This window comes from Herpailurus yagouaroundi, unplaced genomic scaffold, assembly GCF_014898765.1.
Source record: "Herpailurus yagouaroundi ecotype Mexico unplaced genomic scaffold, PumYag 511, whole genome shotgun sequence".
In the NCBI taxonomy this organism is placed as follows: Eukaryota; Metazoa; Chordata; class Mammalia; order Carnivora; family Felidae; genus Herpailurus; species Herpailurus yagouaroundi.
Genome location: NW_024412728.1, coordinates 5,173 through 15,509, shown reverse-complemented (window position 1 = coordinate 15,509; position 10,337 = coordinate 5,173). Strand labels below are relative to the sequence as shown.

Sequence of the window (10,337 nt, the reverse complement as noted above, 5' to 3'; positions counted from 1 at the left end):
CAGAGAGAGAGGGAGAGAGAGAATCACAAGCAGGCTCTGCCTGTCAGCACAGAGCCTGATGTGGAGCTAGGATTCACAAAACAAATCATGACCTGAGCTGAAATCAAGTCAGATGCTTCACTGATTGAGCCACCCAGTGCCCTGAGATGTTTTTAAAATATTTATAAATTTGTTTCTGCTATGCAAAAATAGCTGGCAATAATTTTACAGCATTTGGTTTTATAGAATTAAAATCTTACACAGTACTTATTTTAATGTTTAAAAAAATTCACAGAAAAAATACAAATTACACAACCTGATTGCATGGTACTGTTATTTCCAGTTTCCAGTTCTGGTAATTAAAGCCTCCATTAAGTCTGTTTACAATTCATTACCGGGACATTTATGAAGGCAGCTCACATGAATTGCAAACAAAACCTTCAGGCTTCATGTTATTTACCAAAGAATTCAGCACAGCAAGAAAGGAAAACCCAGTATACAAATTTACAGACTAATTTGCAAATTGACCGGTTCCTGTGATCCAAACTGTTTCAACCTTTCAAGGTGCTGTCCCTCATGTTCCATATCATTGTGATGGTCCCTTTTACCCACAGAGGATCCACGGGTCTTTGGGAAGACTCAAACAATGTGAGGCCATGTGAAAAGTCACTGACTTCACCTTCAGTCCCGTAAATTGTTAATACTGGAGAGGTTATCTTAGAGACTTTGTCAATGTTTGGGAATGCATCCAAACAGTAGGTCTTCATGGTATCAGGAAAAGCGACTGGCATTGCGGAGGTCGAAGGGGAATGAAGAATTACTCTTTGTAATTCTTTGGTGTAAGAAGCACCCTTACACTAAGCAGCAAGATCCACAAATGGTACTGTCTCTCTCTAATTTGGCCATTATAGAATCACATTTTCAGGGCGTTATCCATATCTTGTCCTAAGAGCAAGCCAAGCAGCTTCTATATCCGCACAGAGGTTCTTCTCTGTTGGTTTCCCAGACCTTGCGCCATCCCAGAATAATCCTATGAGAACATATGACTATTACTCCGTGATCCCAGTCCTACGTAAAGCTGCTCATCTGACCAAGATCAACGGCACTTTCATGTGAGAATAAAGTGTACTTGACATTGGGTGAACAAGCATAAACATGCAGGAATTCTGCTGCCTTTACTGGTTCTAGTCAGTAAACTCTAATAGCATCTCTTTGTCTAGAAGAGTGCTGCCAGTCTGCTGGTTGTGATTGATGTAAAGTCCAGAGGCTTCCACATTCATCACACATCAGCATGTAAGTTGGATCAGGTGGCAAAAATGCTAATTTTGAAGCCATTTTCCCAGGGAAGGCAGACAGAAGAGGCCGCATAGTTCACTAAAGGAGAGATTACTCTTCTGCACCTGAGGTGTCAGGAAGAAAGAGCTGGAAGGGAGCCCCTGCCCACACACTGTCCTCCACAAGGTGTGAACCACCTGTACCTTCTGCCACCTCCCCTTCTGGCACTACAGAAGCCCCCCAAGACGCAGCTAGGTCTTTCTTCACCCTTACTGTCCTTTCTCTGCTTCTCCTCAGTCTCTACCGCAGGGCCAGTTCTCCTGGTGGGAGGAAGGAGGACAGGGAACCGAGGGGGTGAGCAGAACCCTCGCTAAGGAAGGAGTTGGTCACCGATATAAATATTTTTTAAATAGTTCACTTGGGATTTCTTTGGGCCCATTGGTTAAGAGTGTGTTTGATTTCCTCCACTTTGTCAATTTTCCAGTTTTCCTTTTGGTTTTGATTTCTAACTGTATTCCATTGTGGCAGGAAAAGATAGTTTGTCTGATATCTCCTTTTTAATACTGTTGAGTCTTAGTTTGTGGTCTAACATATGGTGTATCCTGGACAACGTCCCATGTGCGCTGGAGAAGAACGTGTATTCTGTTATTTGTGGGTGGAGTGCTGGGTACGTGTGTCAGATCTAGCTGGTTTGTTATGTTGCTCCAGATCTGTGTTTCTTTACTTTTCTTCTGCAGGGTGCTCTATCCAGCTTTGAGAATGGGAGAGTGAATTCTCCAGCTACTATTGCTGATCCCTACCTCTCCCTTCTATCAAGTTTTGCTCACATAGTTTGTTGATCTGTTATTAAATTCTAGAACTTTATCATTGTTATATCTTCCTGCTATATTAAAACTTTTATTAATATTTACTATTCTTTTTTTGTCTCTTCTAAACTTCTTTGATTTAAAGTCTATTTGGTCTGATATCAGAAGAAATACTCCAGTTCTCTCTTGGTTACTGTGGGCAGGGGATACCTTTTCCTTCTTTTCACTGTCAAACTATTTGTGTTTTTGGATAAAGTGAGTCTCTTTTAGACAACATAGAGTTAGATCATCTTTCTGTCACCTTTCTGCCAAGCGTCTAGTTTTGATTGGAGCATTTAACTCATTTAGATCCAAAGTAATTGCTGATAAGGAGGGACATGTCTCTGATATTTGGCTATTTTCTACATGCCTTATAATTATGTTGTTCCTCATTTCTGGATTTGTTGTTTTAGTGTTTGTTTAGTTTCGTTTTTTAGTGAAATGGTTTAATTCCTTCTTATTTCCTTTTACATATATTACTCTATAGACATTTTCTTTGTGTTTACCATCGGGATCACATTACACATCCTAAAAGTATAGCCCTCTAATGTGTATTTCTATAAGCTTATCTTCAATAACAGACCAAAAGTCTCATTTTATACAGCTCCATCTGATCCTCTTGCAGTAATTGATGTCAGAAAATTACATCTTTATACACTGTCCCAAAACAGACTAATAATTATTTTCGTGTATTTGTTAAATCAAGTCAAAAACAAAAAGTGGAGTTACAATTCAAAAGTATGATAATAGTGGATTTTTCTTTAATGTATCAGTCATTTAAATCATGTAGACAACAAACACTAGAGTTACAAACCAAAGTCACACTAATACTACGTTTATAATTGCCCATTTATTTACCTTCACTGAGATCTGTATTTCTTCACACAGCTTCAGTGACTGTCCAGTGTCCTTTCATCCTGAAGGATTCCCTTTGCAGACCTTGCAGGGCAACTATGGTGGAAATGAATTCTCTCAGCCTTTGTTGACCAGCGAATGTCATAATTGCTCGCTCACTTGAAGACCCATTTTGCAGATATAGGATTCTTAATTGAATATTTTTCTTTCAGCACATGGCGTATCAGCCCATTGCCTTCTGGTCTCTAGGGTTTCTGATGACAAACCTGCCATTTTTTAAAGGAATGCTTGTATGCAATGAGTCCCTTTTCTCTTAGTGCTTTCAAGACTCTTTCTTTGCCTTTGGTTTTCAACAGTTTCGTTATAATGTGTCTTGGTGTGGATGTCTTTTGCGTTCATCCTAAATGGAATTTGCTCTTCTTCCTGGATGTTTATATTTACATCTTTCATCAATTTGGATCAAGTTTTCAGCCGTTATCTCTTCAAATAATCTCTCTTACTTTATTCTCTGTCTTCTGTCTGGGACTCCCACAATGCATATGTGGGTCCCCTTTCTGGTGTCTCAGTGCTCCCCTAGGCTCTGTTCACTTGTCTTTAGTGTTTTTCATTTGGTTCCTCAGATGTGATCATTTCAATTGTCCTATGTTCATGCTCAGTGATTCTTTGTTCTGATTACTGTAATCTGCTCTTGAAACCTCTAGTAAATTTTTCATTACAGTTATTGTACATATCAGCACTGGACTTTCAGTTTCTTTTCGTGCTTTGTATCTCTTTGTTGATATTTTATTTTATTCTTAGCTCAATGTCTTGATTTTTTGTCATTTCCTTTAATTCTTTGAGCATCTTACAGACAGTTGGTTTAAAGTACTTGTCTATGGACACCTGGGTGGCTCAGTCGATTAAGCATCTGACTTCAGCTCAGGTCATGATCTCATGGTATGTGGGTTTGAGCCCCATGTCGGGCTCTGTGCTGACAGCTCAGAGCCCGGAGTTTGCTTCGGATCTGTATCTCCCTCTCTCTCTGCCTCTCCCTGCTCACACTCTGCTTCTCTCTGTTTCTCTCTCTTTCAAAAAAAAAAAAAACTTTAAAAACAATTTTTAAAAATAAATAAAGTACTTCTAGTAAGTCCACATTCTGATCTTTCACAGGGATGTTTTCTAGGTTTTCTTTGTTTGTTTCAATGAATCATATTTTCCTGTTTCGTTGTATACTTTGTGTTTTGTTGTTGTTGAAAACTGGTCATCTCAATCTTATAATGTGGTAACTCTGAAAACCAGATTCTTCCCATTAGCCGGTTTGTTTTGGTTTTGATTTTTGATCATTGTAGTCTGTGTGCCAGAAATCAGCCTGAGGTTCACATTTCTTCCAAAGTCATTTTTCAGCCATGCTTCCCCCTGAGCATGTGTGCATGGTAACTTTCTACATTCTGCCCACCCTTCCACCAGTGTTGTTCAGTGAGAAACTGAGAGCAGAGTGACAATGCCTCAGTGTGGCCACAGTGCTGAAGACAGAAGCCCCAAGCTCCCCTTTACCTGCTTAGCCAGGACCTGCCCAAGGTCTCCCACAGCTACTGCATAAGGATAGGGCTCTACATACAGGGGGCAGACCCCTTGGGTCCTGTTTGGCTTGTAAAGTGTTTCCCCAAATCTACATTGACACTGATGTTTCCTCCCCATTGAATAGCCAGGGACTCTGGCCTGACAGAAGAAAAAGGTCTCTAGGCCATTAAGGTTGATTCCTAGATCTGTAGCCAGACCCACAAACATGCTGGATGCTCCAGTACACATGCTGGCACTTTCCACAGAGGACCTTGGACCTAGGAGTCCCTGTCACTTGGTCTTGCTGCTGCCTCTGATGCTGGAGGCTGGGATACTGGCTCTTTCCTTTAGTGCTGTAAATGCCACAATCTTCTCTCCTGACCACTTCAGGTCTCACCGTCTGCTACCCATAACACTTGAGTCAGGACCTCTGGTACCCAAGGTCAAATCTCATTTCTACCCTGATGGCTAACCAAGAAATTTGAGGTCAGCCAGTCAGGAGCTCCCAAGGACCTTAATCCCTGTAGCTGTGCTAATGACCTACAACAGGAAAAGCCCCTTCCCGAGTCCCAGACATCTTAAAGGCATCTGGTGGTTAAGCGCTGCCTGTCTACAGTTCCCAATTGATTGAAACGTGAGTGCAGGAGACACTGTGCATAGCCCTGGTTGCTTTCTCAGGCAACCAAGACCAACAGGCAGGCTCTAAACTCACATAGGAACACATGCAGATGCAGCCACATGTGTACAGGACCCATCACACCAAACACCCATGAACTTTCCTCTTTCCAGCCTCAAAGTAAACGTTAAGGAATTCTGGTCACAGCATTCCTTCCTTCCTTCCTTCCTTCCTTCCTTCCTTCCTTCCCTCCTATTTCCAAGTATATTAAGTGAATGCCTCTGTGCCAATCTCTGTGTTAGGCCCTGTACTCATTTAAGGAAACAGAACATATATTCTCCCAATGTTGACCATCTGATAGGAAAGACAGACAATAAATAAAACATACTAATAGCAAGCAGTACATTGTATGGTACATATTCCTGTGACCTGTTGCTAGGTAACCAAAAATCTACAAATAAAACAACCACTTCTTAGGGGCACCTGAGTGGCTCAGGTGGTTGAGCGTCAGGCTCTTGATTTCAGCTCAGGTCATGACCCAGGGTTGTGGGATGGAGCCCCCATCAGACTCCCTGCTGAGCATGGAGCCTGCTTAAGATTCTCTCCCTCTCTTCCTCTGCCTCTCTCCCCTCTGCGTGCGCGCTCTCTCTCTCTCTCTCCCTCTCTCAAATTAAAAAAAAACCCCAACAACCACCTTTTAATTCTCTCTCATTCTGTAGGTCGGATCAGCTCGGTGGGCAGCTCTTCTGCTTCATGTGACATGAGCTGGGGCTGCCTTCATCTGAAGATCTGAATGGTCCAGAAAATACCAAAAGGCCTCCTCACAGAGCTGCAGGTGGTGCTGGCTCTCAGTGGAGAGTACAGTGATGCTGTTAAATGCCCTGTGCTGCCATCTAGTGTTGATCCAGGTCTTGAAGGTCACAAGCTCTGGGGGAAAAGAGAAGCCAGTAGAAGCCCAACTGGTGCAGAATGTTGCTTTGTGAGACTCAGGACTTCTCTTCAGATGCTGCAGTCTCGGCTTGGCCTTTCTGTGGAGGAGGATAAAACCCTCATTTTTTTAATACAATATTTTTTCCTTTTTCTTTAATTCTCTTTATTAATTTATTTAAGAGACAGGGGGAGACAGAGCAGACAGCTTGACTCGGGGCTTGACCCACGAACCATGAGATCATGACCTGAACCAAGGTGGGATGCTTAACCCACTGAGCCACCCAAGTGGCCCAGTACCCTCACTTTTTTTCCTCTCTCACCCTTTTTCCAGCCCTTGCTGGTCTCTACCCATGATCCTTCAGCATCCCTCTGCTTCCACCAACCACCAGACAGGAGCAGGAAAGGGCCTCAGGATCAAGGACAACACCCTGGAGCAGAAATTCAATGTCTTCCTTCCTCTCAAGCCTCGACCCATCCCCCAGCAGAGTACAGACCCTCCCTGAAAGACATGTCCCTGTTGCTTGTTGTTCCAGGTCAGGCAATGGTCACAAACACAGCTCCTTCTCCCTAGCTGCCCGGCTCCCCACCCGCATAAGCACCTGCGCACAAGTGTCTGCTTTCTGGCCCCTCTGCCACAGGCACTGACTCCACCTGCAGCTCAGCTTCCCCCTTCCTGTAGCGCTGAGCCAGCAGCTCCTAACTGGAAGGCACATCAGAAAGCCCAGGTGACCAGCAGGTCTCGTCTAGAAGAAGTGGGCTGCGGCGGGGTCTGCACTTGACCTGACTCAGGAGCACTCCACCTTCATAAAGGCCTGACCTTGCCCTCCAACCTCACCCCTGGCCCAGGCTTGCAGACTGCACTTGGCCTTCCCTCCTCCTTTCTGGCCCACACGCACCTGGAATCAGAGCTTGTCCCCAAGTGCTGCTTGTCTGAGGCTGCCAGGGCCTTCCTGCCCTGATCTTAGCAGGGACTGGACCAGGCAAGGCAGGCAATGATGTAGCAAGGTTCTCTTGAGGTGTAGGAGTTATTAAGACTTCCTAGGTGAGGCTGTCTGTCCACTCTCTGCACCCTGAGATGCCACTGCACCACCTCCCCCCACCGCCCACATGGAACCCTCCCAGACAGGGCCTCCCTTTGAATTTTTGTTCCACTTTATATGCCTAGGAAGCTCACTGCTCAAGGGAATTCTTCTTATTAAAGTAAATTAGTGGAAATCACTTGTTTGGACACCAACATTTAAAGTAGGCATTTGAGAAATTAACGCATGACTTTCATGCTCTTTCTCCAGCAAATGCACCAGTGACATATGAGACAACCATTTTGATTCCAAGGAACTAGAACTGATGTTCCCTCTGGGAGGACCACCCCAGGAGACAGTGGGAACAACCGCAGACCTGCATGGCCTTTACTCTGGTTGTGACATGGTCAGAGCGCCTCAATGTGGGGCAGGGTGAATATCCCAGGCTGCCCTAGACAGAGGACCAACGTATAAACAGATTAGGTTCAAGAGTGAGAAAGCAGCCGGCCTCCATGATGGTCACACAGAGGTGGTAGAATCAACAGAAAATCCCCAGGCCCTGCCTTCCCCAACCTTTCCCTGCTTCATGCGTCCACTTGTTCTTTGCCCAAACGCAAAAGCTATTTCCTTATTTCCCTCCCCTCAAGCAGCCTGATTACAGGGAAATCACGTTGACCATCCCTTCCTCTAAATCTACAGGGCAGTGGCCACCCTGAGGAAGGGAGCTGGATCAAAGAGGCAAAGTGAGGCCACAGGGCACAGTCCACATGCTCTGCTCTAAATGGTCTTTTGGGCTGTGCCCTGAGAGACTGGGCAAGGCAAATCTGGGAGGTAGGATCGAACCAGTGGGCACAGCTGCCCTGGGAATGACCTGTCCTTTCTGCCCAAAAGGTCAAGAGGGATCCACATCTCCTTTTGCATATGATCCACAAAGAAACTCTAGGAAGCATAGGGGCAGGTAGAGGGAGCCAGGAAAGAGTACAGGTGGGACCGACTCAGAGGAACAATTCAGGACACAGGTCTTGGAGGAACAGTTTCAGGGGCTGCATAGTGGACAGAGGTGACCATCTGTGCTTAGGACGCATCGATCTCCTATAAGTGGATCCTCCCAGTGGAACATCATAGTCAGGGCTCTGGCACCACAGACTGACCCCTAGGTGTGGTCTTGTGGGTCCTTTTCTTGGATCCCTCATGATGGCTGGAGAGATTGGGGAAAGGGTGCACATAGGAAGGAAATAGGGTCATCAACTCTTGTCTGGATTCCTCCCCAGTGTTGAATCCCTCCCTGCTAGCTCTCTGACCCTTTCTTGCTTGTGCCCCTCTGATCCCATGATCTCCTGGGCCCTCTGCAGTCAGGACATAATTGCCACGCATCACCCCGGGGTGAGCCCTGCTGAGTCTGAGAGTAGAGAGAGGTAGAGTCAAGTGCTGAGCAGGGAGCGCAGCCCTCGCTGCCCAATCCTCAGCCAGAGCCAGAAGTGGCCACGCTCCACACTCAAGGCCCCGGTGACCCTGGCTGTGAGCAGGGCTAAGGGTGTGGATGCAGATGTGGCTCACAGGCCACCTCAGCACTCACACTTCCCACTCCTGTTACAGGAGCTTGTCGTCCCCTCCGATCTGTGCAGAGACAGATGAGGGATCCCACATCCCAGGAAAGCCCCTCCCATCCCACCATCTGCCCAGACTCTCACCTGGGCTTCCCTCAGCTGCTGGTGACTTCTTCCTGCATGAAAGGACACACACAATAATGGCAATAACAAAAGCAATAGAAGCAACCATAGCACCCCAATGGTTGGTCATCCATTCTGGTGCACCAGGGCATTTCTTGGAAAAAGGCCTTATATTAACCTGGGATCCCTACTTTCCTCTCCCCACCCTGGCTCCTGACCTGATCAGGGCCAGAGCCTCCTCCATGATCACTGCAGTCTCACCTGAGGGTACACGGTGTGCAGTGTGGTTCCAGGGACTTCCATGTAGCAAGAGAACCTCTGCTCCTCTCCCTGGGAACTCCTTATGACCACACACATCCAGTAGGTCCCCTTCCCATCAGGAAGGACTCCCTAAACTGCTGGGCATCCTGGCTCACAGGATCCTCATCCTGAAGCAGATCAGGAAGATATTCCCGGGAGGGAAACTGAGAGCCCAGCACGTCATGGTGACCATGCCCTCCAAGGCCTGGCTGCAGGTGACCTTTACTGTTGGGGACACTGGGGAAGAAAGCACAGAGCCAGCCGTGCACATGGCAGAGCACTGCTGCCCTCTAAGTGAGACAGAGAGGACAGGTTTGCTTCTCTCATCTTTCCAGCTCTGGCTGAAGCCATCATTGACCCCAGACCTTCTCCAAGTCTGTTCTGCACCCTACAACCCAATTCCTGAGCTGGCAGGAGGATGCACCTGGGATCCAGGTCTCGCTCTCGCGGATTCTCATTTTGAGGCTGAGGAGGGGATATGGGGGGTGGGCTCCTGGGCTGAGGGGACTATAAGGGAACTCTCTGTGACAGGGTGGATGGGGCGTCCTCTCCTGCTTGACACCCACCTTCCTGGTTCAGTTTTCTGTCAGAGGGCCCATGGCCTTCCTGGACTAATGACACTGGGAGGGTGCATTTCCATCCCCACCTGCTTGGTGTCTCTATCCAGAGGCTGTAACAGCACAGGTGGGTCACGGTACCAGGGGCCAACAGAACATATGTGCATCCCATAGGGCAGGGAAGGTTTCCTGGGACAGTGTTGTTGGGGGGTGGTCAATGGGTCTGGGGGAGGGGAAGGCCCTTCACCAGGGTTGAACCTGTTCTGCCCAGAAGTCCATCCAGGATTCCAGATATTTCTGCAGGCTTCCACCAAGCTCTCCCTGCACATAGGCTGAGGCAGCCTGGTTTGAAAGCCATCTGCATCGTGATTTCCTTAGCCAAGGTCTGCGGCGAGGACCAGGGAACTGGCCATCCATGGGTCTTCGGGTCATAGGGGAGGAAAGAGCTCCCATCACAGCGGAAATGACCAAAGTTCCTTGGTGCTATTGCTCTCTCGGATCTCCCAACCCCAGATCTCCTGGAGTGAATAGGAGCCTGCCCCCAGCCAGCAGTGACAAATCCCATCCAGTGTTCCTCTGCCTTCCCCTGACCAGTGACAGATTCCCACCAGAGGGGCCCCTCCCTCCTCTCCTCCACATCTTCCCTGTGCTGGGTAAGTGACGACCACCCCCGGGCTGAAGTCTACAGACCCTCAGTCTTCACCCCACTCCTGGCAAATCCAGTGGAAAGAGACAGGTCGCTGCTCTTGGCC

The 10,337-nt window shown here is 47.1% G+C and overlaps 1 pseudogene; it reads right to left on the bottom strand.

Annotated features, from left to right (window-relative positions):
* Positions 1 to 483: 483 nt before the first annotated feature.
* Positions 484 to 9,031, bottom strand: LOC121023083 (alpha/beta hydrolase domain-containing protein 17B-like; annotated as a pseudogene).
* Between the last annotated feature and the right edge of the window lie 1,306 nt (positions 9,032 to 10,337).